The sequence below is a fragment of the Macaca fascicularis genome, chromosome 9 (genome assembly GCF_037993035.2).
Source record: "Macaca fascicularis isolate 582-1 chromosome 9, T2T-MFA8v1.1".
In the NCBI taxonomy this organism is placed as follows: Eukaryota; Metazoa; Chordata; class Mammalia; order Primates; family Cercopithecidae; genus Macaca; species Macaca fascicularis.
Genome location: NC_088383.1, coordinates 10421797 through 10449396, shown reverse-complemented (window position 1 = coordinate 10449396; position 27600 = coordinate 10421797). Strand labels below are relative to the sequence as shown.

Sequence of the window (27600 nt, the reverse complement as noted above, 5' to 3'; positions counted from 1 at the left end):
CAGGGGAACTGAGACACACAATACCTGGAAAATCAGGTAACTCCCACCCCAATACTGCGCTTTAAGCAAACAGGCACACCAGGAGATCATATCCCACACCTGGCCCGGAGGGTCCCACACCCACGGAGCCTCCCTCATTGCTAGCACAGCAGTCTGTGATCTACCGGCAAGGCAGCAGCAAGGCTGGGGGAGGGGCGCCTGCCATTGCTGAGGCTTAAGTAGGTAAACAAAGCTGCTGGGAAGCTCGAACTGGGTGGAGCTCACAGCAGCTCAAGGAAACCTGCCTGTCTCTGTAGACTCCACCTCTGGGGACAGGGCACAGTAAACAATAACAAACATAGCAGAAACCTCTGCAGACGCAAATGACTCTGTCTGACAGCTTTGAAGAGAGCAGTGGATCTCCCAACACGGAGGTTGAGATCTGAGAAGGGACAGACTCCCTGCTCAAGTGGGTCCCTGACCCCTGAGTAGCCTAACTGGGAGACATCCCCCACTAGGGGCAGTCTGACACCCCACACCTCACAGGGTGGAGTACACCCCTGAGAGGAAGCTTCCAAAGCAAGAATCAGACAGGTACACTTGCTGTTCAGAAATATTCTATCTTCTGCAGCCTCTGCTGCTGATACCCAGGCAAACAGGGTCTGGAGTGGACCTCAAGCAATCTCCAGCAGACCTACAGCTGAGGGTCCTGACTGTTAGAAGGAAAACTATCAAACAGGAAGGACACCTACACCAAAACCCCATCAGTACATCACCATCATCAAAGACCAGAGGCAGATAAAACCACAAAGATGGGGAAAAAGCAGGGCAGAAAAGCTGGAAATTCAAAAAATAAGAGTGCATCTCCCCAGGCAAAGGAGCGCAGCTCATCGCCAGCAATGGATCAAAGCTGGACGGAGAATGACTTTGACGAGATGAGAGAAGAAGGCTTCAGTCCATCAAATTTCTCGGAGCTAAAGGAGGAATTACGTACCCAGCGCAAAGAAACTAAAAATCTAGAAAAAAAAGTGGAAGAATTGATGGCTAGAGTAATTAATGCAGAGAAGGTCCTAAACGAAATGAAAGAGATGAAAACCATGACACGAGAAATACGTGACAAATGCACAAGCTTCAGTAACCGACTCAATCAACTGGAAGAAAGAGTATCAGCGATTGAGGATCAAATGAATGAAATGAAGCGAGAAGAGAAACCTAAAGAAAAAAGAAGAAAAAGAAATGAACAAAGCCTGCAAGAAGTATGGGATTATGTAAAAAGACCAAATCTACATCTGATTGGGGTGCCTGAAAGTGAGGGGGAAAATGGAACCAAGTTGGAAAACACTCTTCAGGATATCATCCAGGAGAACTTCCCCAACCTAGTAGGGCAGGCCAACATTCAAATCCAGGAAATACAGAGAACGCCACAAAGATACTCCTCGAGAAGAGCAACTCCAAGACACATAATTGCCAGACTCACCAAAGCTGAAATGAAGGAAAAAATCTTAAGGGCAGCCAGAGAGAAAGGTCGGGTTACCCACAAAGGGAAGCCCATCAGACTAACAGCAGATCTCTCAGCAGAAACTCTCCAAGCCAGAAGAGAGTGGGGGCCAATATTCAACATTCTTAAAGAAAAGAATTTTAAACCCAGAATTTCATATCCAGCCAAACTAAGTTTCATAAGTGAAGGAGAAATAAAATCCTTTACACATAAGCAAATGCTTAGAGATTTTGTCACCACTAGGCCTGCCTTACAAGAGACCCTGAAGGAAGCACTAAACATGGAAAGGAACAACCGGTACCAGCCATTGCAAAAACATGCCAAAATGTAAAGACCATCGAGGCTAGGAAGAAACTGCATCAACTAACAAGCAAAATAACCAGTTAATATCATAATGGCAGGATCAAGTTCACACATAACAATCTTAACCTTAAATGTAAATGGACTAAATGCTCCAATTAAAAGACACAGACTGGCAAACTGGATAAAGAGTCAAGACCCATCAGTCTGCTGTATTCAGGAGACCCATCTCACACGCAGAGACATACATAGGCTCAAAATAAAGGGATGGAGGAAGATTTACCAAGCAAATAGAGAACAAAAAAAAAAGCGGGGGTTGCAATACTAGTCTCTGATAAAACAGACTTTAAACCATCAAAGATCAAAAGAGACAAAGAAGGCCATTACATAATGGTAAAGGGATCAATTCAACAGGAAGAGCTAACTATCCTAAATATATATGCACCCAATACAGGAGCACCCAGATTCATCAAGCAAGTCCTTAGAGACTTACAAAGAGACTTAGACTCCCATACAATAATAATGGGAGACTTCAAGACTCCACTGTCACCATTAGACAGATCAACGAGACAGAAAGTTAACAAGGATATCCAGGAATTGAACTCATCACTGCAGCAAGCAGACCTAATAGACATCTATAGAACTCTCCACCCCAAATCAACAGAATATACATTCTTCTCAGCACCACATCGTACTTACTCCAAAATCGACCACGTAATTGGAAGTAAAGCACTCCTCAGCAAATGTACAAGAACAGAAATTATAACAAACTGTCTCTCAGACCACAGTGCAATCAAACTAGAACTCAGGACTAAGAAACTCAATCCAAACCACTCAACTACATGGAAACTGAACAACCTGCTCCTGAATGACTACTGGGTACATAACGAAATGAAGGCAGAAATAAAGATGTTCTTTGAAACCAATGAGAACAAAGATACAACATACCAGAATCTCTGGGACACATTTAAAGCAGTGTGTAGAGGGAAATTTATAGCACTAAATGCCCACAAGAGAAAGCAGGAAAGATCTAAAATTGACACTCTAACATCGCAATTAAAAGAACTAGAGAAGCAAGAGCAAACACATTCGAAAGCTAGCAGAAGGCAAGAAATAACTAAGATCAGAGCAGAACTGAAGGAGATAGAGACGCAAAAAACCCTCCAAAAAATCAATGAATCCAGGAGTTGGTTTTTTGAAAAGATCAACAAAATTGACAGACCACTAGCAAGACTAATAAAGAAGAAAAGAGAGAAGAATCAAATCGACGCAATTAAAAATGATAAAGGGGATATCACCACCGACCCCACAGAAATACAAACTACCATCAGAGAATACTATAAACACCTCTTCGCAAATAAACTGGAAAATCTAGAAGAAATGGATGATTTCCTGGACACTTACACTCTTCCAAGACTAAACCAGGAAGAAGTTGAATCCCTGAATAGACCAATAGCAGGCTCTGAAATTGAGGCAATAATTAATAGCCTACCAACCAAAAAAAGTCCAGGACCAGATGGATTCACAGCTGAATTCTACCAGAGGTACAAGGAGGAGCTGGTACCATTCCTTCTGAAACTATTCCAATCAATAGAAAAAGAGGGAATCCTCCCTAACTCATTTTATGAGGCCAACATCATCCTGATACCAAAGCCTGGCAGAGACACAACAAAAAAAGAGAATTTTAGACCAATATCCCTGATGAACATCGATGCAAAAATCCTCAATAAAATACTGGCAAACCGGATTCAGCAGCACATCAAAAAGCTTATCCACCATGATCAAGTGGGCTTCATCCCTGGGATGCAAGGCTGGTTCAACATTCGCAAATCAATAAACATAATCCAGCATATAAACAGAACCAAAGACAAGAACCACATGATTATCTCAATAGATGCAGAAAAGCCTTTTGACAAAATTCAACAGCCCTTCATGCTAAAAACGCTCAATAAATTCGGTATTGATGGAACGTACCTCAAAATAATAAGAGCTATTTATGACAAACCCACAGCCAATATCATACTGAATGGGCAAAAACTGGAAAAATTCCCTTTGAAAAGTGGCACAAGACAGGGATGCCCTCTCTCACCACTCCCATTCAACATAGTGTTGGAAGTTCTGGCTAGGGCAATTAGGCAAGAGAAAGAAATCAAGGGTATTCAGTTAGGAAAAGAAGAAGTCAAATTGTCCCTGTTTGCATATGATATGATTGTATATTTAGAAAACCCCATTGTCTCAGCCCAAAATCTCCTTAAGCTGATAAGCAACTTCAGCAAAGTCTCAGGATACAAAATTAATGTGCAAAAATCACAAGCATTCTTATACACAAGTAACAGACAAACAGAGAGCCAAATCAGGAATGAACTTCCATTCACAATTGCTTCAAAGAGAATAAAATACCTAAGAATCCAACTGACAAGGGATGTAAAGGACCTCTTCAAGGAGAACTATAAACTACTGCTCAGTGAAATAAAAGAGGACACAAACAAATGGAAGAACATACCATGCTCATGGATAGGAAGAATCAATATCGTGAAAATGGCCATACTGCCCAAGGTAATTTATAGATTCAATGCCATCCCCATCAAGCTACCAATGAGTTTCTTCACAGAATTGGAAAAAACTGCTTTAAAGTTCATATGGAACCAAAAAAGAGCCCGCATCTCCAAGACAATCCTAAGTCAAAAGAACAAAGCTGGAGGCATCACGCTACCTGACTTCAAACTCTACTACAAGGCTACAGTAACCAAAACAGCATGGTACTGGTACCAAAACAGAGATATAGACCAATGGAACAGAACAGAGTCCTCAGAAATAATACCACACATCTACAGCCATCTGATCTTTGACAAACCTGAGAGAAACAAGAAATGGGGAAAGGATTCCCTATTTAATAAATGGTGCTGGGAAAATTGGCTAGCCATAAGTAGAAAGCTGAAACTGGATCCTTTCCTTACTCCTTATACGAAAATTAATTCAAGATGGATTAGAGACTTAAATGTTAGACCTAATACCATAAAAATCCTAGAGGAAAACCTAGGTAGTACCATTCAGGACATAGGCATGGGCAAAGACTTCATGTCTAAAACACCAAAAGCAACGGCAGCAAAAGCCAAAATTGACAAATGGGATCTCATTAAACTAAAGAACTTCTGCACAGCAAAAGAAACTACCATCAGAGTGAACAGGCAACCTACAGAATGGGAGAAAATTTTTGCAATCTACTCATCTGACAAAGGGCTAATATCCAGAACCTACAAAGAACTCAAACAAATTTACAAGAAAAAAACAAACAACCCCATCAAAAAGTGGGCAAAGGATATGAACAGACATTTCTCAAAAGAAGACATTCATACAGCCAACAGACACATGAAAAAATGCTCATCATCACTGGCCATCAGAGAAATGCAAATCAAAACCACAATGAGATACCATCTCACACCAGTTAGAATGGCGATCATTCAAAAGTCAGGGAACAACAGGTGCTGGAGAGGATGTGGAGAAATAGGAACACTTTTACACTGTTGGTGGGATTGTAAACTAGTTCAACCATTATGGAAAACAGTATGGCGATTCCTCAAGGATCTAGAACTAGATGTACCATATGACCCAGCCATCCCATTACTGGGTATATACCCAAAGGATTATAAATCATGCTGCTATAAAGACACATGCACACGTATGTTTATTGCGGCACTATTCACAATAGCAAAGACTTGGAACCAACCCAAATGTCCATCAAGATAGACTGGATTAAGAAAATGTGGCACATATACACCATGGAATACTGTGCAGCCATAAAAAAGGATGAGTTCATGTCCTTTGTAGGGACATGGATGCAGCTGGAAACCATCATTCTTAGCATACTATCACAAGAACAGAAAACCAAACACCACATGTTCTCACTCATATGTGGGAACTGAACAATGAGATCACTTGGACTCAGGAAGGGGAACATCACACACCGGGGCCTATCATGGGGAGGGGGGAGGAGGGAGGGATTGCATTGGGAGTTATACCTGATGTAAATGACGAGTTGATGGGTCCAGCACACCAACATGGCACAAGTATACATATGTAACAAACCTGCACGTTGTGCACATGTACCCTACAACTTAAAGTATAATAATAAATAAATAAATAAATAAATAAATAAATAAATGGTTAACTGAAAGACAGCTTGAAGTAATGACTAGCTTTGTTTAATATCTTAGTTTTCATAACTAATCTGGGTATAATTTTTTAAAATAAATAAGGTAAATGTTAATAAGGTAAACATTTATGAATAAACTTTTAATGCCATTTGAAATCTTAAAGTTATGTTAATGATGTATACTGATTAAAATTAAATGTCTGAGTTACTCACAAAGGAGATAAACTAATGAAACACACATTGCTAAAAATAAATATAAATTTTTTCTTGGCTTCTTAATTTTTTATAGAAAGATAAAGTGTTTGAGTCTATGAATACACATAAAAATTTTATAATGCAGAAACATCTCTAAAAATTATAAAACTATTCTCATCTATGGAATACTGATATGTGACAGAGTTTAAAATGTTTTAAGTTTTCAGTAGAAATTAAGGTTGCTAAGAGTCAAAAATTCTAATTTATTTATATATATATATAATTTTGCATACAAAGGTATAACAAAAAAAGAGACTATCTTTGTATGAGAAATAATCTTATTTGCTAGATATTTTGTCCTCACATAAAATGACTGGTTATTTAAGAAAAAGGAAGTATAGGCAGGGCATGGTGGCTCACATCTGTAATCCCAGCACTTTGGGAGGCCGAGGTGGGTGGATCACGAGGTCAGGAGTTTGAGACCAGCCTGGCCAACATGGTGAAACCCCGTTTCTACTAAAAATACAAAAAGTAGCTGAGAGTGTTGGCACATGCCTGTAATCCCAGCTACTTGGGAGGCTGAGACAGGAGAATCGCTTGAACCTGGGAGGCAGTGATTGCAGTGAGCCGAGATTGCGCCACTGCACTCCAGCCTGGCGGTAGTGCAAGACTCTGTCTGAAAAAAAAAAAAAAAAGTTATATAGGACAAAACTAAAGGTCTAAGTTAAGTCATGGAAAATATAAGTAAGTCATGCAAGGTTTATGCAAAATGAATTTGTGAAAGACATTTTGTGTGTAATCAAGTTGGCTATATAGAATGGAATTACAAATTTTTCTAAACATTGAGCTTTGATATTAAAAATATACTGACACAAAACTAATATGCTGTCCCCTTGGCTTAGAATAAGAAGATTTCCTTGAAGTATTGATCTGATCTTAGTAAAATTTGCAAGAGGTTTTGATTTAATTTTGGAATCTGTTTCTTTAAATTTCTAAACATCTTCTAAACTGCAACTTTACAGTGTAGAGAATATTTTTTTCCCCAATACACTTGATTCTCTACTCTTTGCTTTTACTTGACATGTCTGAATTGTTCCATGTAATCATAAAACTTTCTGTACTTTTCCTAAGAGCCATGTATTCCCCTTCACAAGATACTAGTTTTCTTGTTCACATTCCTCTTTTATGTGGTGTATACTCATAACCTTGGACACACACTCTTCCTATGTCTGATTAAGTTCAAGCAGATTTTCATCAGGTTTAACTTCTCAATTATCTCAATGGGTTTTTCATAAGAAAAAGCAATCAACTGCAGGGGCTTTTCAGCTTTTATGTAACTGGCTTAAGAAAAAATACGTTCTGTTTTAGCAATATAATTTCATGTGTTTCAAATTGTATTTATTGGTTTTTATTGATTACGTAGGAAAAATGAGTTTGAAAAATGTTCTGTGTAACTTTCTTATTGCTTTTGAAGTATTTTGATTGTCACTCTGATTAAGTGATGACAGTATTTCATAATGACATGTGATACTGTTTCAATGAGTTGTTTTAAACTGTTGACATCTGTGGCAGACTTCTCTAGTGCTAAAGTTCTAGATTAAGTCTTTTTGACCAGCATTAACTTTGATACTTTCTAGTTGGGTCCAGAGAGCTTCAAAGGAGGTAGGTATCTCACATTTTATAGAGATATGAAATAATTAGGCTTATTTAATGTGTTAAATTGTATGGGAAGTATTGTCAAATGACAAGTGATTTTAGATCTTTCAGTTACATTCATGGGTATACTAAGTATTTTAAAAATTATTTAAGTTCAAAGAAATCTAGTAACATTAGTCATAATTTTGGTTGTCATATGAAAATATTGTATGCCACTGAAATAACCAAATTTCCTTGTCAATTGCTAGTCATAATGAATGTCCATCAGAATTTTAACTATGGCTACTGTACTAATAAGCCTTTGTCATCAACACTTTTGATTTCTCACTAAAGAAACCTGTAATCAGATTCATGAGAAAAAGTCTAACAAGCACTCTTGAACACAGGGTTTTAATAACTTTAAGATCAATGAACTAAATAAAAATTTTCCAGAACTCTAATGAAGTTACTGATGAATTTGTGACACTATTAACAAGATCAAGCAGAACAAAAGTGTAATACGTGAGGTTGAATAACTAATGAAAATATTGTTTGTATGGTTTTAATTTGAAATATTGTTGATTCTTAAAGCTTTTGTTTTTCAGATTTAAGAAAAGTTTCTCTTAAACAATCTCATATTTCTGTAATGACCAGTGATGATTAGCTTTTTTTATATGTTTGTTGGCCACATAAATGTCTTCTTTTAAGAAGTGTCTGTTCATATCCTTCACCCACTTTTTGATTAGTTATTTTTTTTCTTGTAAAATTGTTTAAGTTCCTTGTAGATTCCAGATATTACACCTTTGTCACATGGATAGATTGAAAAAATTTTCTCCCATTCTGTAGGTTGCTTGTTCACTGTGATGATAGTTTCTTTTGCTGTGCAGAAGCTCTTTAGTTTAATTAGATCCCATTTGTCAATTTTGGTTTTTGTTGCTATTGCTTTTGGTGGTTTAGTCATGAAGTCTTTGCCAACGCCTATGTCTTGAATGGTACTGCCTAGGTTTTCTTCTAGTGTTTTTATGGTTTTAGGTTTTACGTTTAAGTCTTTAATCCATCTTGAGTTAATTTTTGTATAAGGTGTAAGGAAGGAGTCCAGTTTCTGTTTTCAGCATATGGCTAGCCAGTTTTCCTAGCACCATTTATTAAATAGGGAATCCTTTACCCATTGCTTATTTTTGTCAGATTTGTTGAAGATCAGATGGTTGTAGATGTGTGGTGTTATTTCTGAGGTCTCTGTTCTGTTCCATTGGTCATTAGAGAAATGGAGATCAAAACCACAATGAGATACCATCTCACTCCAATTAGAATGGTGGTCATTAAAAAGCAGGAAACAACAGATGCTGGAGAGAATGTGCAGAAATAGGAATGCTTTTACACTGTTGATGGCAGAGTAAATTAGTTCAACCATTGTGGAAGACAGTGTGATTCCTCAAGGATGTAGAACCAGAACTACCATTTGACGCACCAATGCCATTACTGACTATACCCAAAGGATTATAAATCATTCTACTATAAAGACATGCACACATCTGTTTATTGCAGCACTATTCACAATAGCAAAGATTTGGAACCAACCCAAATGCCCTTCAGTGATAGACTGGATAGAGAAAATGTGGAATATATACACCATAGAATACTATAAAGCCATTAAAAAGAATGAATTCATGTCTTTTGCAGGGACATGGATGAAACTGGAAACCATCGTCCTCAGCAAAGTAACACAGAAACAGAAAACCAAACACCACATGTTCTCACTCATAAGTGGGAGTTGAACAATGAGAACACATGGACATAGGGAGGGGAACAACACACACTGGGGCTTGTCAGGGGGTGGCGGGTGGGGGGAAGGGAAGGGAGAGCATTAGGACAAATACCTAATACATGCAGGGCTTAAAACCTAGATGACAGGTTGACAGGTGCAGCAAACCACCATGGCACATGTATACCTATATAACAAACCTGCACATTCTGCACATGTATCCCAGGACTTAAATTAAGTAAAATTAAACAAAAATAAAGTAACTATTTAATGTTTACAAGAATTTGGGAAAGTATGCTTTTGTAAACAAATATAAAAACATTTATTTTTTCTCCTAAGTTAATCCCTTCGAAATTTGGAAACTGTATCGTTATATTTTTGACAATATAGTTTTTGAATAAGTTTGATAAGAGTCTGCTTTTTTATAATAAGATAAAATTGAAAACATTCCTGTATCACTTACATTTTAATGGGAATGCCATATTTAAATTGCTCATAGGCACTAGTGGCAAAGTTTAAAGCCTGCCTTGGTTTGGCTTTTTTGCCTCAAGAGGTTGTTAAACCTGAGACTCCTACGTAGTCAAATCACTATTCTTTCTGCACTTGTGTAAATGATCAGGCAAAATTTGATAAAACTTAGCTTATTTTACAAACAAATTTGTCTTACTGTTAACTAAAGTTAACAGTAATGTGTGTACACACACACACACACGCATAATTCTATGAGGACATCTGCCCAGGAACTGCCTGTCCATCTTTGGACTGGTGCTACCCTTGTTCTTGCCATTTGTAGCCAAGGATAATTGATTTAAAGCAGTTATGTAACCCTTCTTGTTTTTTTGTTAAAAGCCTTTTTCTTCCTTTAACTCCCTCACTATGCACATAGTTTACTATGGCATATTTATTACCATCGAAATGCCTACTCCTGAATACATATTATTATTTAGAGAGTCTCCTGCTCTTATTTGCCATTAAGTGTGACATAATAGTTCTCTTTGCATTAAAAATGAAAATTAAAATGATATCAGAAGAGCATCTATCTCTTTCTGTCTTTCTCCTGCATGATTTATGTCAATTTTAATGCTAGATCACATAGCACCTTTGTGCAAATTTTAAAGCAGCACCTCTTACTTTTGGCAAATCCAAGCATGTGGGGCTTGGAAATGGGCAATGGCTTGGGTTTGAGCTCCCAGTTGCCACTTCAGCTGAGTGCCTTTATTCAGGGCACTTCCTATTTATCTTTTCTTATGGCCCTAAACACGTTTAGTACTTAATTTTTAATAAAGAAGGGTCAAGTAAATTTAGTAGAGAAAGGTGAAAGCATTATTACTGCACTTAATTTTAAAAATTTATTCTACATGAGACCAAACAGCCTCTAAATCCCACTACCACCTCCTGTTTATAAGAAAAAAAAAAAAAGATTATGAAGTCATTTTTAATTTTTAACAATTGAAGTATAATTCACATAACATTAAATTGACTCTCTTAAGAAACTCCTAAAACTCATTAGAAAAAAAAAGAAAACAAAACTAATTTGATTACAAAACAGCAAAGGACCTGAATAGACATTTCTCCAAGGAAGACACACGAATGACCAACAGGCGTATGGAAAAGTGCTCAACATCACTGATAATGATGGAAATGTAAATTAAAACAAGAATGAAAAATGAGATATTACCTCACAGCTGTTAGGATGACTGCTATCAAAAATTAAAAAAAATAAAAACCAAAAGATAACAAGCATTAGCAAGAAATTGGAACTCTTGTTGTACACTGTGGGTAAGCATGTAAAATGTTTCAGCCATTATGGGAAACAGTCTGAAAGTTCCTCAAAATTAAAAACAGAACTACTGTATGATCCGGGAATTCCACCTCTGGGTATATACTCAAAGAATGAACATTAGGATCTTGAAGAGATGTCTGTACTTCTGTGTTCATTGCAGCATTGTTCACAATAGCCAAGATATGGAAACAACCCAAATATCATTAACAGATGAATAAACAAAATGTGATATATACAGACATGTAATGGAATAGTATTCAGGCTTTGAAAAGAAGAAAACACTGCCATTTGTTACAACATGGATCAACCTGGAGAACATTATCCTAAGTAAATAAACCCATCACAGAAGGACAACATTGCATGCTTTGCTTATATGAAGTATTTAAAATTGTCAAATTCATAGAAGCAGAGAAAATAATGGTGGTTCGCAGGGGCTGGGAAGATGGGTATCTAGGGATCTGTTTCTCAATAGGTTTTAAATTTCAGTTATGCTGTTTTGATGTGTATTTCCTAATAACTCATAGTGGTAATCATCTTTTCTTTTGTGTATTAGCTACTTGTATATCGTCTTTGGAGATATGTCTACTCAGGTCCTTTGGTCGTTTTTAAATTTTTATTTTTAAATTATATTTTCATTTTATCTTTGAGTTGTGGAAGTTCTCAATATGTTCTGGACTCTAGTCCCTTATCTAATAAAGGATTTGTACATTTCTTCCATTCTGTGTGGCCTTTTACTTTACTGATTGTGTCTTTTGAAGGATAAAAAGTTTAAACTTTGATGAAGTCATGCCTGAATATTTTTCTTTCATTGCTTTTTGTGCTTTTGATGTTCATTGCTAAAAAATCATTGCCTACGCCAAGGTCATGAAAATTTACATTTAGATCTTTGACCAGTTTTGAGTTAATTTTTAGATATGATGTGAGGTAATGACACTTTTTTTTTTTTTCTTTTTTTTTTTTTTAAGACAGGATCTCACTGTCTCACTCAGACTGGAGTGCAGTGGTGCAATCATAGCTCACCGAATCCTCCACCTCTAGGGCTCAAGCAATCCTCCTGATTGTATGAACGTGATTGAAAGTAGGGTAGGTTGAAGGAAGGTTCCAGGCAGAAAGAATAGCATACGCAAAGTCCCAAAGGGAGACATGCAACTGTTTGAACAATACTGAAAATAGGTCACTTTTGCTTTCATGGGCAGGGCTACAAGTGGTGGGGAGTAAAAGGCAGGGTAGTTAAAAATAGAAGTGTCAGTAGAGGGGCTTGGGCAGTAAATGATACAGATCTCAAGAGTACTAATAAGCAGTTAAAGACTTTCTCCTGAGTAAAGTGAGCGGGTTAGCATATTTTTACCAGGAGAATGGCATGATCTGATTTGCATAACAAGGTTCACACCAACATCAGTGGGTTGGTAAGGTTTAAGAATGAAGTCAGGCAAACAGGTTAACAGGCTGCTACAAAGATTTGTGCTTTCCAATGCTTAATTTTCCTACAAAGTATGCATTTTGTCCTAGGCCCGCACCATGTTTATGTGCAAAAACGAGTGTTCTAAAAATGACTCCCCATTCATGCTACTACTGTATGGCCACCTACTAACCTGCTAAAGTATAGTCTGTCATCTTTCAGGTAAAGTAGGTTCACACTTACATTTGGACAGTAAGAAATTTGTTATCCATATTGTTTAATATCTTGGATAATTTTTTTAAAATGTGCCATTTCTCATGGAGCTTTATAAAAACCAGTACTGGAGACTAATCAGATATACATGCCACTGTAATAAGAATGAAGCAAAAAGTGTTTCTGCACTTTTATAGTGAGTGAGTTTCTTACCTGATAATGTGTTTCTTTTTAAGTGATGAACATAAGGAACTGGCAGTTTTAAATTAGGGATTATGCAAAGGGTAACCAAGAGGAACAGAAATCAAATACCTTTTGTTTAAAAGTAGCATTAAAAATGAGGCCGACAACCTGAGGCAGGTGACGTGAGACTGATTTTAAGAATATTGCGACAGTGTTTGTGTTAGTTAAAATACAGAAGCAATTTTTCAAAAAGTATTTTTATAAGACTCCAGCATGGCTTAAAAAGGTTAAAAGTTGGTTAAATCTATAGTAGTTATAATTGTAACTAAACCGCAAGGCCAAGAAAAAAATTAAGTTATAATTTAAACTAAACTGAGCTGGGTGAAGTGGTTCATGCCCAGCACTTTGGAAGGTAGAGGCAGATGGATCACTTGAGTTCAGGATTTTGAGAACAGCCTGGCCAACATGGTGAAACCCTGTCTCTACTAAAAATAGAAAAATTAGCCTGGTATGGTGGTGTGTGCCTGTAATCCCAGCTACCTGGGATGCTGAGGCATGAGAATCTCTTGAACCTGGGAGGCACAGGTTGCAGTGAGCCAAGATGGCGCCACTGCTGAGGCAGACAGATCACTTGAACTCAGGAGTTCGAGACCAGCCTGGCCAACACTCCAGCCTGGATGACACAGCAAGACTCTGTTTCAAAAAAAAAGAAAAGAAAAGAAAAGAAAACAAAGAAACTAAACTGGAAAGCAAAGGCAAAGAGCCATGGTCTGTTCCACAATCAGCTTGTGCAAAGGTACACACATGCAGGATAGATTCCACAGCCATTCTGAGATATACCTTCTTAACCAGATAACCAACGAAAGGGCCAATATATGTTATGATTCTGGATTCAAGCAAAAGTTAAAGACCATCTTCAGTCCAATTAGAAATGCAGTGATTACTTAAATCTCTACTATCTAATTTCCATCTTTAAGGATGCCTGACAGTGACACCTGATTGAATAGCCAAGAAAACAAGTGCTGGAGTTCACTGAGGGGCTCAGACACCGGGGTGATGGTCTCACAGTAATCTTCATTGTAGTTCCAGGGCAAATTTACTTTCTCTGAAATTTTGAGCGAGACATTAAAACTGTCACCTCTGGTAATGTGGAAAATACTGAATGTACTGAATAGACTTGGAGTCTAGTTAAGGGGACTTCCAGGCAGAATACTGAAAATGCTATCTAGCTTCTGCGCATTGTCAATGACCAGTGCCAATGGAGAGCGTTGAAGAAAATAACACATTTTGTAGTTTTCCAATAGAATTTGCAGGACATTTTAAAGTGCCCACGGCAGTCTTTCCAGTTAGCAAACTGAACTTAAAGCCTGGAAACAGCCTGGGGCAAAGGTTAAAATTAATCCATGGCTATGACTATCCAAGCCTTTATTCAGATTTTACAAAGATCCAAGGCCGTTCCACGAAGATACTTTCCGGAAGCCAGAGGCCTTGTAAATGTATGACAGCTGTGTCTGGCAGGCCCTCTCTGGTAAACAACAGAGATTCTAAAAATCTGAAGGATACTGTGCTAAAAACACATCAGAAATAGTGAAGGTAGAGAAGGACATACCCAAAATAAATGTGTGGGTGTGGCTTTTTCTAATGGAGTGGATTATTGTTGCATAAGAAATCTATAAAGTTTTAGCAATTTTACCAGGTTAGATTAAAAGGGACAGAGAAAAACCCCACTGAAATGAATATCGGGACCTCTAAATTTTTATGAGCAGGAAGCAGGCTGAAAAAACTGCAGCTGGGAACATGGGTTATTATGAGAAAGAAAGCATGTCTCAGAGGGTGAAACAAAGGATTAGAACACAGACCCTGCAGTCACAGGGTTCTACCCTGGGTGCAATATGGGGCCCTAAACGGAGATAATTGACCAGTGTCCTGCTAGGTTTAATATTGCTACAGGCCAGGGACTGCCATGTATGGCCTGTTCCCTCTCTTTGAATTGACTTGGATATTGCTGTCATATAAAAGCATGCCTAGCCCTCCATTTTGTGTTGGGTATATGGAAAGCAAATAACTTGTCTTTTTGGTTAATAGGCCTTTAAGCCAAGAGAAGACATACCTGAGCCATTGAACCAGAAGGGCTGAGCCCCACCTGGATCTGATGCAGATTAAAATATCTTGGACCTTGGGCCTGAGCTTGGAATGGAATAAGACCTTTGAGGATCTTCGTGGAGAGTGAGTATGTTTTGCAAAAGGGAGAAATGGAAATAATTTGTGCTCAAAAATTGGACTATGGCAGCTTGAGGTCAGTGAAGACATCACTACACAAGCTTTGGTACTCCTGCCATCAAGACATAAAGACAGTTTTCTTTCCCTTTAAATCAAGGCAGGCTTGGACTGCTTTGACCAATAGAGTATGCCACAAGTGTCCCATGGAATGGGACAGAAGTGGCCTTATGTGACTTTTGAGCCTGGATCATAAAACACCATGAAGCTTATGCCATGTTCCATGGGGTGTACCAATAAGAGCCCCGATCTACTAGATAAGCCTCCTGGGGATGCCATGTACTTTTTTCTTATATGTTACAATTGTCTTAAGGAAAGAGTGATGCCAACTATAACATGACACAGCAATTTTGGGAAACGTTTTGCATATTACTTTTCTATTTTGAATTAAATTTTAGATTCACTTTCAATTCCTTTTTTTTTTTTCTTTGAATCTCAGTGTTCTTCAAAGAGAAACAACAACAAAAAGAAACAAAGAAAATCATATTTGGGCTTAGAGTGTAGTTAGTATCTTAGTTCTGGCTGATATAACAAAGTGCTATAAACTGGGTAGCTTCTAAACAACAGAAATTTATTTCTCCCAGCTCTGGAGGCTGCAAGTCTGAGATCAGGCTGCCCACACGGTCAGGCTGTGATGAGGGCCTTCTTCTGGGTTGCAGATGGCTGTCTTCTTGTATCCTCACATGGTAGAAAGAGGGTATAAGAGCTCCTGGGTTTCTTTCCATAAGGGCACTAATCCCATTCATGGGAATTCTACCCTCCTGGTTTAATGACCTCTTAAAAGTCCCACCTCTTAATACTATCACCTTGGGTATTAGAATTTCAACATATCAATTTGGGAGAACACAAATGTTCAATCCACTGCAGTTAGCTTAGAGATTTGCAAGGAAACCTCATTAGAGGGCTTGATCATATAGGTAATAACCTTCCACAGTTTGTGTTTTAATGGAAAGAATAATAGGAGAGTCAGCCAGGATACCTGTGTTCCTTCCTTACTCTCTCACTTAATTAACATATAAAGTTCTCAGTTTTTCTATCTTTAAAATAAACATATTTCATAACTGCTATGGTTTAACCTTAAGTCCCCACCCAGATCTCATCTTAAATTGTAATCCCCAGGTGTTAAGGGAGGAACCAGGTGGGAAGTGATTGGATTATGGGTGCAGTTCCCCCATGCTGTTCTCATAATAGTGAGTGAGTCCCTATGAGATCTGATGGTTTTATATAATAAATGGTAGTTTTTCCTGTGCTCACTCACACTCTGTCTCACCTGCTGCCATTAAGATATGCCTTTGCTTCTCTCTCACCCTCCACCATGATTGTAAGTTTCCTGAGGTCTCCCCAGCCATATGGAACCGTGAGTCAACTAATCTCTTTGCTTTATAAATTACCAAGTCTCCAGTATGTCTTTATAGCAGTATGAGAACAGACTAATACAATCATATAGCAACTGTTGTAAAAGTTGACTAGTATAAAATTATATGACTTTGCAAACTGTGTCTCTATATAGAAATAGTAATTGCGAGCATCAGTCACGCCAGCTGATTTTCATTTTGGTAAGCTGACGTTCTCCACCTTGCCTCACTCCCCTGACTGTGCCCCTTACTACTTCATCCAAATCACCTGAAGGGCTCTTGTAAACACAGATTGCTAAGTCCCAACACCAGTGTTTCGAATTCAGCAGGTCTGTGGTGGGGCCCTAGAATTTGCATTTCTACCAAGTTTCCAGGTGATGTTGATGTTGCTGGTAAAAGACAACTGCTTGAAAACCACAGATTCAGCAGGTAAAATGAGCCAGGTTTTGTTTGTTGTTGTTGTTTTTCTTTTTTTAAAGTAAGCAATAAGCATAGTGGGAGTGACCTCTGGTTATGTTTGCATGGGTCCTATCCAAAAGGCAGATGACATTGTTTACCCTTAAAATGTGTTTCTTTCCTTTTTTTTTTTTTTTTTTTTTTGTTATTTACTTTGCTCTTGCTAAAACATCATGTTTGAACAAGTAAAATCATTCTTTTTATCCACTTGTTTCTTTCAAAATCAAGAACGTAAGCTCCATGAAGCCAGAGACTTTACCTGGCCTTATTTATTCTTTTATTTTTACCTAGTGTCTAGAAAGTAACTGGTGTAAAATAGCCATTAAATAAATATTTGGAGAAAGAATCAATAAAGCGTTATACTTAGACATAAGGTAAAAATAGAGAAAGTGAATAATAGTAATTAAAAGTTCATTACTAATTTAACTTATGAATTTATGAACTAGTTTTTTTTTTCAATTTAACAAACTTATCCTGTTTTATCTTTTTTTTTCAATTTTATTTTATTTTGGATTCAGAGAGTATAGATGCATGTTTCTTATGTGGATATATTGTGTACTGATTGGAATTGGGCTTCTAGTGTAACTGTTACCCAAATTGTGAACACTGTACCCCATATGTAATTTTTCAATCCTAACCCACTTCCCAACTCTTTTGGAGTCCCCAGTGTCTATTATTTCCATTTTTATGTCTCTTTGTGTCCATTGCTTACCTCCCACTTATAAGTGAGAACATGGGTTATTTAATTCTCTGTTTCAGAGTTAGTTCACTTAGAATAATGGCCTCCAACTTCATTTATGATGCCGCAAAGGACAAAACTTCATTCTTTTTTATGGCTGAATAGTATTATTTGGTTTATATAGACCACAGTTTCTTTATCCAGTCAACTATTGATGGAAACTTAGGCTGGTTCCATGGCTTTGTTATTGTGAACAGTAAAGCAATGAACATGTGAGAACAGGCATCTTTTTTATGTAGTGATTTATTTTTCTTTGTGTATATGCTCAGTCGTGGAATTGCTGAGTCAAATGGCAATCCTATTTTTTATCCTTTGAGAGATCTCCATAGTGTCTTCCATAGAGGTTAAACTAATTTAAATTTCCACCAACAATATGTAAGCCTTCCCTTTTCTCTGCATCCCCACCAACATCTGTTGTCTTTTGACTTTTTAATAATAGTCATTCTAACTGATGTGATAGTATCTAATTGTGCTTTTAATTTGCATTTGTCTGATGATTACTGATACTGTGCATTTTTCACGTGTTCGTTGGCCGCTTATATTTCTTCTTTTGATAAATATCCATTCATGTCCTTTGCCCAGTTTTTAATGGGGTTATTTTCTTTTTCTTGTTGAGTTGTTTTATCCCTTAAAGGGGTATTTAATTAAAAATTAGTAACAATAATAAAGTGTAACTAACATTTTAAATGCTTAGAATGTATCAGATGATATTTTAACAATTTTAAATTTATTAACTCTAACCTTAAAAAACTGCCCCATAAAGGAGGAATGCAAAATGATTTCCCATTAGAGATGGCTAGAGCTGAGGCACGGCGGTTAAATAACATGCAAATAATGCAGATTTATACAATCAATTTCTCATTTACAAAATTATTTGAAGTGTAAGAAACATATAGTATGCTATAAATATGGAAATTCTGGAACTATGAAATTTAAATTAGAACACAAAGTCAAGATTTCAAATTTTGTTGTGTACGAGGCAGAGAGATGGGTGCAGATGGAATATAATAATGAAGGATATTTGACTTTCCTTCCCAGCAAGAAAAACAAAAGCTGTTCAAGTTCACAGGTTAATACATTCTCTTCCAACAGAATGACCTGGGGTTTGCTTTACCTGTTGAGTTACCAAGATGAACTGGCAGAGAAATTGTATCTTAACTGAATCTCTAATAATGCAATGAAGAGAACTTGTAGAATTAAATTAGAATAAAGAGAGAATTACTTTGTGAACAGCCACCCATGACAATATATATAATAAAGGCAAATATCAAATGCCCAAATATGATGCAAATGTTGAAAAGGTTGGGTAATAAGAACAGAAATCCAGAATGGGTAATTCGGGAGAAAACCTGGGCACCTTTCTGGGACAGGTGCTGGCCCCAACCCTAGACTTCTTAGGAGTGGTAAGGTGAGTGGAGAGACATACACAGAGAGTAATGGCTATGGTTTCAATGCTTGTGCCCCCTCCAAAGTTCATGTTGAAATTTAATCCCCAGTGTAACAATTTTATGAGGTGGGGCCTTTAGGAGGTGAGTAGAGGTGGGAGTAGTACCCTTTTGAAAGGGCTTGCAGGAGTGAGTTCAGCTCCTTTTGCCATCTGTCCTGTCCAGGTTAGGAGGACACCATTTTGCCCTCTGTCCCTTCCAACTTTGGAGGACACCTTCCAAGGTGGCTTTCTAGGTGCCACCTTGGAAGCAGAGAGCAGCCCCCACAAGACACTAAACCTGTTGGCATCCTCATTTTGGACTTTCCAGCTTCTAGAACTGTGAAGAAATAAATTTATGTTCTTTATTCATTGCCCAGTTTCAGGCATTTCATTATAGGAACCCAAATGGACAAAGACAGTAATATTTATATAAAAATAGGTATGCCCATTTATTATTTTTATCCTTTGGAGTTTACCAGTATCTATTTATGCTGTGTTTTCAGGGGAGTAAACAAAAGATACTCTCCAAAATATGATTTAAACAGTTACTAAGGGCAGGAGCCATAATGAACCATCTTCATTTTCCGCCATATGTCTAGCACTGTGTATAAAGTTGTCCTTCAAAAATTATGTGCTAAGTGACTGAATAAGTGAAACTTAATATTTTAAAAAGGCCTCATCAAAATAAGCAGACATTCATAAACAGCTATAACATAAGATGTATCAAAAATATCAGAACCTCAAAAATAGAAATCATTTACACCTGGTAATAAACATAATCTTTATGACAGAGGGGAAATTTGAGCTATGTCTTTTCCAGATCCATAAATCATTAATTTCTGAAGGTATTTGTGCTTTGACATACCATTTTTTTCTTACTCAAATTGACTCTATTCCGTACAGATAAAATGTTTTTTCAAAGATATGTAGCTTTTCCTCACTGTCTTTTTTTTGCACCAAACATATGACATTATTTCTATCTTAGGTGCTTTAATTATTTAGTTAAGTGGTAATGTGAAGTAGTTCCCCTGTGATCCACCCTCTTCCCAGTTACAGGTAGTTAAAAAATGCTATTACTGAAGCTCTCCCATTTGTAAGTTGAGTTTTTTTGTTTTTGTTTTTGTTTTTAATAGTGCCTGCTAATGTGCTGTTGTTAATATTATTGCCTGAGTTTTATTTTAGTTGGGGAATAAAATGGGAATGTCAGAAATACTGGTACTAAGCCAGTGATTCCTCTGAATAGGGGAACTGAATTAAGTTGAATTGATCCTGTGCCATTTCCCTACTTCATCACAGATTCAAATGATGGCTACATAACTATCCATACTAGAACCAAAATGCTTCATGAGTCTGAATTATCCAGAGAATTGTTAATGATGAAGGAACCAAGGAATCTTACACACTACAGAAACTTCTCATGGACAAGACAGTTAGCTTTTTAACAACGATTCAGCTATGTTCAGATAAACTCGTCCACCTTGTTTTAATAAGTTAACAATTGTGCAAGCAGAACAAGAAGTACATCAAGTTCCCTGTAGAAAGATTTGGTGCAGGGACAATTGTTTTACGTTATGTTTTAATTATATATGCTACACTTGCTTTTCAGTTACATTTGACAGTCTTTTTAAGTACTTATGCTTAGCCCCAAGGGTATTACTGAAGAAGGCAGGAGAAAACCCATATTTGCACAAATATGAAGCTAGTCTTAGTTCCTTGGGGAGATAAACCATATCTTAGGTACCTCTGAACTACTAAAATATAGCATAGAACTTCCTTAGTAATGGATATATCTTGCCACCTTATGTGAGAGCTGAGCTAAAAAGTATAATACAATGTTTTCCTTCTAATGAATGAAGTTGAAAAATCTACAGGGATACAATACGGATCACGAATATGAGAGCACATATAATAGACTGCATTTTCATGCAGTAGTATTCTATTTCTGGATTGCTTCAAGTAGTCACACCTCTATATGTAATTATTATTTTTGCTCTGTACTTATCATGGGAAACAATTTGTTGATGCACAATTCTTTTTGTTCCTGTATGAATTTTCTAGACTTGAAATGATCTGTACCATACAGAATAGGCAGTGGGGACTCTATTGCATAACACCGATCAGGCTGTGCCATTTAATCTTCATGTTTGAACTGTCAGCAGTATATTACATTTGAAAAGTAAAATAGCTTTATAGGTTGGGCACGGTGGTTCACGCCTGTAATCCCAGCACTTTGGGAGGCAGAGGCGGGTGGAGCACAAGGTCAGGAAATGGAGACTGTATTGGCTAACACGGTGAAACCCCGTCTCTACTAAAAAATACAAAAAATTAGCCATGTGCGGTGGCACGTGCCTGTAATCCTAGCTACTCGGGAGGCTGAGGTAGGAGAATTGCTTGAACCTGGGAGGCGGAGGTTGCAGTGAGCAGAGACTGTACCACTGCACTCCAGCCTAGGTGACAGAGTGAGACTCTATCTCAAAAATAAATAAATAAATAAATAAATAAAATAAATAAAAAATAACTCTATAAACTCCGACTCAACACAAAAATAAATATCCTACATTATTGAACCAGAATCATTCAGAATGGTCCAAGTCTCCTCTTACACTCAAGCTAGGAAATTAATGATGCTTTCAAAGATATTTTTTCAAGGTTTCAAATTTACATAATTTGATGACACAAGTATGTGGGTAAACATTTCCCAACTGCAGCAAAAACATTTTTGCTAAATCTATGGGTATCAGGAAAAAATAAATCAACTAGCAGCAGAGCTTGGCTAACAATCTGCAAACACCTGGATTTCAGAAAGCTATCATTCACACTGGAATGACTGACTTGACAGTTTTCCTAATACTAACCAGCTTTGTAGACTCTGAATTGAGGCTCATACAAGAGCACTTGATCAGGTAGCTGGCTTGAGGAACATGTATGTAAATAAACAGCATGAGTGAAAATAAACCACAATTCATTTATATTTAACACACACGCAGCAATAGTAGAAAGCAACCTTCTGTCCAAGGGCTTTGAAAAGATTTAACAGCCTTTGTTCCATTTCATGCTGTTGCTTGACAGGTCAAGGCATTGCAAATATTTGATGTTTCTAGATAATTATTTTTATGGCTGCTAATGGAAAACAAGGTTCAAAACACATAGCACTGCTCAGAGGCTTAGCCTTAATAGAAAGTCCAGAGCGAGAGCATTAAAATGAACAGAACAAGTATTCTTGTCTTCTACTTTATTTGAGAGTTCGAGAGATGATATTGCACAACTACTGTTGCCTTGGATGCTGCCTTTACTGTGTAGATTTCTGCTACCAGCTAGATGTCATGGGTCCTCTGGGAGGAACTCATAGGGTAAATATATTTTTAAGTCAACAGAAATGCTGACACTCTCAGAATGGGGCCTGAGTATTTACTATGAACTGCGGTTCTTTATTGGGTCAGGTGCTTTTGCAGTAAAAATGGCTTTACAAATATCCTGGTCTCATCAAAGGCAACCTGGTAAATGTTCCTTTCTCTGCAGTAGTGCAGTAGCACCCTCACTTTTAAGCCTGTTGTTGAGCACAGTTTCAAACCCTTCTGTTTTCTGTCCATTTATAGATGGTACCAAGCTTTACATAAGGCCTTTTCCCCCTTTGGGCTTCAGATGGCCCTCATACAGCTTTAACAAGACCCTGGAAGAACCCAGCTCAAAGAGTGCAGTGTGCATCCACATCTGCTTGATGAGTAGATGAGAGCCAATGCTAACAGTGTTTTTCAGACATTTTAAAAGAGTTTCAGCAGCACTGTTTCATGCTGAGTCCTTAGCGTAAAATGCAGGCATTTGGGGAAACTTTGTATACAAAACCAATTCGAAATTTGAACTGTAAAATGTATTAAATCTTTAACCATAGAACAAAACCATAAAATGTCCATGAAAGGATCCAAGACACTCTTGAAAAATGCCCTTCACAAATTAATCTCTTATATTTTTCTGCAAGGCATTAGCTAATAAGAGGAAATTGATACTTTGGCCGATTTAGTGTGTTCCATCTATCTGTTTTTCCTCTGTTTTTAACCACCAAAGACTAAATTAATCACAAAAATATAAAAGGAAAGTAGCATTCGCAACATGTTAATTAACAAAATTAACTTAAAACGTCAATTATGTTTGTATCTCATGAATGGTGGCAAACAGAGGTAAGAGACACGGTGATAGGAAACAATGTTTCTTACTTTTATGACTAAGACGATTATTAAGAATATTTTATTTCTGACATAGTCATCAAAAGTTTGGAAAGAAAGGATGGCCTTAAGAGACACTGTCAAAGAAGAGATACGTGTCACTCTGAGGCCCCCAATATATATAACCTGGTAGATAAACTGAAGGTTATCTACCAAGACAGACTTTCAGCAATGATAGAACTTGAGATGGGCTGGTGACCAATACCTGTGAACAATCACCAAGGAAGAAAATGTAAAGAGGGACTTTAGATTGCAAAAATATGGAACCAGCCTTAGTGCCCATCAATCAATGAATGGTTGAAGAAAATGTGGCATATATATGCCATGGAATACTACTCAGCCATAAAAAAGGAATGAAATAATGTCTTTTGCAGCTACTCGGATGGAGCTGAAGGTCATTATTCTAAGTGAAGTAACTCAGGAATGGAAAACCAAACATCATATGTTTTGACTTATAAGTGGAAGCTAAGCTATGAGGATGAAGAAACATGAGAATGATATAATGGACTTTGAAGATTCCGAGGTGGGGGGAAGATTCAGAGGGGGATGAGGGATAAAAGACTACATAGGGCAGGCATAGTGTACACTGCTTGGGTGACAAGTGCACTAAAATCTCAGACATCACCACTGAAGAACTTATCCCTGACACCAAAAGGCACTTGTACCCCAAAAACTATTGAAATAAAAATAAAAATTAAAAACAAAGCAGAGGTGCTTTGCACTGGAGCTTTTCTTGTGTCCCAAATCATTTGGATTATTGAGCAGGAAAGGAAAAGCTAAATTTAAAAGGGGTGTGTCTGTGTGTGTGTGTGTGTGTGTGCGTGTGCGCACACACATGCATTTATATAAAATGATGTTAGGGCCTTGGAAAACTATGAAAATATTTCAGTTATAAATTTCCAGATCAAATCTCTAGTGAAGCAGAAGGTAGATCAAGGCTGAGAAAATTTTCCAGAAGGTTGAGAGACAGAATAAATACTCCTGGGATTATCTAGTGTAGATCCTCCTGCATGGCTGTGGGCAGAGCTGGAGAGCATCCACTTAATTTGGGGAATGGCAGAGCTTGCATTCTGATACACCCAGTGCGTCAGGGCAGTCCACTGAAGGAACAGGTGCATCTATGTGTATGATGAAATAGTCTGTCCAGAATCTGGAACATGCTACCTGAATGTAAGTAAGAAAATGACCTGTTCATGAGATTGCCCAAAGGTGTGCCTGTTACCAATGTATTGCTTCTTGGCTCTTCATCCACCCGTGATTGTCTGCTGGTAATACCAGAGCCTTTCTCCCTTGACAGCTGGCGGGATGCCATGGAGGGTGCTGGAAGGACACTGAGGAGAAAGGGGCTTCTGGTTTACCTATGCTTTTCTTTTCCTTGCTCTGTGGTGCTGAGCTGGTGCACAGGATGCCTGTGGACTCTCTGCATTTGGCATCAGTGGAACCATTAGTGGCTTCAGTGGAACTGTTAGTGGCTTCAGTGGAACTGTTTTTAGTGGCTTCAGTAGAATTGTTGTTAGTGGCTTCAGTGGAACTGTTTAGTGGCTTCATACATTCCACAGATGCCCCTACTGGTGGTTTCCCAGGGGATGCCCATGGTGCCTTCCCAGTAAGTTATACAGATGCCCCAGCCAATTTCTTGAGAACTGCAACAGTAATTCACCCTTCCAAGCAGTCCCCGGTGAATGTCACTGGCTGTTCTCTGATCACCACCAGCCTTGGCCATCAAATATGGTCCAGCTGTGACCCAGAGTAACCTAGTAAACTCCTTCATGTTCAGTGGGCTGCACACCTCCTCTCCTGGGCGTTCCCAGTCATGGCGCGGTAGGGGACACTCACTTTTCCTGTTTGTTCTTTCCGTGGAAACTCTCTTAGTTGGCTTGAGCTGCCATAGCAATATCCCACAGACCAGGTGGCTTCAACAACGTACATTTATTTTCTCATGGTTCTGGAGGCCAAAAACCCATGAACAAGGTGCCAGAAAATTCAGTTTCTGGGAACAGCTTTCTCCCTGACTTGCAGATGGCTTCCTTCTCTCTGTGTTCTCCCAGGGCCTTCCTCCTGTGCATGTGTTCTGTGTCCTAAGCTCCCCTTCCTATAAGGATAGCACACCAGTCACACTGGATTAGGGCCCCGCCCCTATGAATCCATTGAAACTAACTGGCCCTGGCCGGGCACAGTGACTTATACCTGTAATCCCAGCACTTTGGGAGGCCGAGGTGGGTGGATCACCTGAGGTCAGGAGTTCAAGACCAGCTTGGCCAACATGGTGAAACCCCGTTCCTACTAAAAAATAAAAAATAAAAATAAATAACCAGGTGTGGTGGCACACACCTGTCATCCCAGCTACATGGGAAGCTGAGGCAGGAGAATCATTTGAACCCAGGAGGCGGGGGTTGCAGTGAGCCAAGATCGCTCCATTGCATTCCAGCCTGGGCAACAGAGCAAAACTCTGTCTAGATAAAATGAAATAAATAAAATAATAATAAGATAAAAAGTAAACTTGCTGGCCTCCATAGAGGTCCTATCTCCAAATACAGTCACACCGAGGGGGCTGGGGCTTCAACATATGCATACTGGGAAGACACAATTCAATCCATAACAGGCTTTCGCCCTCAACTGGAGGCTAGACTTAGGCATTTTCTGTTATTTCCATATGGTAATTCCTCTAAATAGTTAACAGTTCTTCATATCAAACCTTTCCTGTACAAATGACTCTGTGGTCACTGCCTCCTGACAAGACTTGACTGACATAGCAGCTAAGGCAATGTCTCAACAGACGCCGTCTCCCTTCTTGTAACAGCTTCATGTATAGAAATGGGCATTGGCTTTGCCCCCTTCTCATATTCCATGTAGTTACTCCGAGGGGGCTGGCGTTAACCTAGGCCTGTAGACCTGATTTCATATTTAATCTATATCTATCCTGAGACAGGATTCAATCACACACGAGCAGCTACCTGAACTTGCTAATGAAGCCGTTGCCATGGCCTACTTGGCCTCCTCCTCTAGAATCCTTTGATACTTTGATTGAGCCAAAGTAAATTCAGCTTGATATATGTGCCGTCACACAGTGACAGCAAATAGGATGACTGTTTAGAAATGTGTAATGCTATGTCCTGTTTGCCTTGCTGAACACTCCAAAAATCATTTAAGGAATTAGGACCACTGTGTCTCTCTCAGAAACGAGCTAGTTATGCCAGGATTTCCTTCCCTGATCAAATCACTGCAAAATGACCAAGTTCCAACATAAGTCTGTCTGACCCGGCTCTGCATTTGCAAGTGGCTTCTTGGCCGAGCCAATTAAGGAAGAACCCTATGAGCTCACTGAGGCCTGCTGGTGTGTCAGTGAAATTTCTTCCTTCAGCGCTTTTCTAAAGGGGTTTATATCTGCCTTTCCAATGGCATTCACTTTGACAATAGAGAAAATATGCCTTGTGTTCCTTTCTTTACAACCACCTCCCCAGCCCCTAAATTTATACGAAATAATTTAAGGCCTTTATGCATTGTTTGATCTGGCATAAGTAGTACCTATTAGTATCAGAAAAAAAAAAAAAAAAAACCCTCTTTCATTGTCTCTCTTTTTCTCTTTCCTTTCTTTCTCTTTCCTTCCTTTCCTCCTTGCTTCCTTCCTTCCTTTCCTCCTTCTCCTTCCTTTCTTTCCTCCTCCCTTGCTTCCCTCCCTCCCTCCTGTCCCTCTCTCCCTCTCCTCCCCTCCGTCTCTCCCTCTCCTCCCCTCCTTCCTTCCTTCTTTCCCTCCTTCTTCCCTCCCTCTTTCCTTCCTCCCTCCCTTCCTCCCTCCTTCCTCCCTCCCTCCCTCCTTCCCTCCCCTCTCCTTCCTTCATTCCTTCCTTCCCCCTTCCCTCCTTCCCTCCCACCCTCTCCTCCTCTCCCCTCCCTCCATCCCACCTGCCTTCCTTCCTTCCTTTCCTCCTTCCTTCCCTCCTTCCTCCCTTCCTTTCTTCCTTCTTTCTTCTTTAAAATAACATATTACCATCCTTAGAGGCAGTGGCTTCCGGTAACTAAAGGCCCA

General features: G+C 38.5%; 1 long non-coding RNA gene across 5 annotated transcripts in view; it reads left to right on the top strand.

Moving 5' to 3' along the window:
* The window catches only part of LOC102138819 (uncharacterized), a 996710-nt gene that overhangs the window by 344233 nt on the left and 624877 nt on the right, over window positions 1-27600 (top strand). For all 5 annotated transcript variants that reach the window (XR_010577831.1, XR_012417221.1, XR_012417220.1 and 2 more), the window contains one exon: window positions 15186-15326. This is a non-coding gene — a long non-coding RNA (uncharacterized lncRNA). The remainder of the gene's footprint in view (window positions 1-15185; window positions 15327-27600) is intronic.